General features: G+C 66.9%; 1 protein-coding gene across 1 annotated transcript in view; it reads left to right on the top strand.

Moving 5' to 3' along the window:
• The first annotated feature begins 138 nt into the window (after positions 1 to 138).
• Positions 139 to 1,243, top strand: part of HSF2BP (heat shock transcription factor 2 binding protein) — an 84,744-nt gene continuing 83,639 nt past the window's right edge. Inside the window, exon 1 of the mRNA XM_024758365.1 lies at positions 139 to 963. The gene's annotated coding sequence lies outside the window, so the exon portion shown is untranslated. The remainder of the gene's footprint in view (positions 964 to 1,243) is intronic.

The following is a 1,243-nucleotide window of genomic DNA, read 5'->3' as shown; positions in this document are numbered from 1 at the left end:
GCCGTGCTGCCCGGGCCGCGACTGCGCAGAAAGCAGCGGGGCGGGCGGCGGCGCGCGGGTTGATGGCATCACAAAGGCGCCGGACGCCGCTCGCAGCGCGTTCTCAGAGCAAGCGCGGCTGCCTGGGCAGGGGGCGGACCCCAGCAGCTCAGGTTCGCGTCGCGCCTGCCCGGTTCCGCAGTCTCTCGGTCGCCAAAGTTCAGGGCCGTTGACTGCGAGGTTAGCCGGCGTTGGGTGTTGGCCAGGAAGAGACGGATGGCCAGTGTTACGTCGTCTAGCGTTTTTGCGCCCACTCCACGAAGTCCCCATCCGATCGGCAGCTGTTCCCCGGGATACGCGGCACCGAGTCTTTAATCGCATTGGACTCCTCGGGCCGCCTGGGCGGTGTGGAGGCGGGGGAGAGAGGCCGCCCTTGGGGATTTTGGCGGGATGTTGCGGCAGCTCTTTCTCCGGCCGCCCTAGCGGCGGCCGGGCTTCACCTCTCCGACCGGCGACCGCCAGTGCCCGTGTCCCTGCCGCGAGGATTGGGAGCGTGAGCTTGTGGGTCCGCCCGCGGGCCTGGAGGGCACGCACGCCTGGGACTCGGCGGTGTCGGCTCGCGGCCGGCTTCAGACAGACGAAGTCGTAGTTGTGCGGGAACCGGTACCTTTGAACGCACAGGCTGCGCCTTGTTTTGCGAACTCTGTGGGCGTGTAGGGGCAGGGCAATGGACTAGGTGATGTCTCCCAGTTCATGGCGGTCGTCTCAGTTACGAAGCAGCCGGCTGCACGAAGGCCCCCTACCGGGGCAGACCTCCCGAGCAGCCTGTGGTCGGAAAGCCTCGGCCTTTGCTCATGGAGCTTGGGCTGAGCGCGGGTGCCGGGCCAACAGCCGCTGGTCCCCTTGAACGCATCGCTCCTTGGCCTGACATCCCCCGCCAGACAGGAGAGGCCTGATTCGATTTATTTCGCGGGACACTTACACGTGGGTCTCACTGTTCCTTTACTTTGCAGTTAACAAGTTTGCAATCCCGGCTAAGCCAGAGGAGCCAACGCGGGATCTTGCCGACCGAGCACCCGGGTTTCCCGCCGAGAACGCTGCCCAATCTCTGCGAGGCCTAAGCCTCGCGGTTCTGCGTGCCCGACTCTCGGCGTGGACGCGTTCCCGCGCTTTCTGACGTGACGGTCAGAGGGCGCGCCGCCGCGCAGGCGCACTGAGCCGAGGCTGCGGCGGCCATGGGGGAGGCGGGCAGGGCTGAGGAGAC

The sequence above is a fragment of the Neophocaena asiaeorientalis genome, unplaced genomic scaffold (genome assembly GCF_003031525.2).
Source record: "Neophocaena asiaeorientalis asiaeorientalis breed wild unplaced genomic scaffold, Neophocaena_asiaeorientalis_V1.1 scaffold45, whole genome shotgun sequence".
In the NCBI taxonomy this organism is placed as follows: Eukaryota; Metazoa; Chordata; class Mammalia; order Artiodactyla; family Phocoenidae; genus Neophocaena; species Neophocaena asiaeorientalis.
This window is presented reverse-complemented; position numbering and strand designations above follow the sequence as displayed.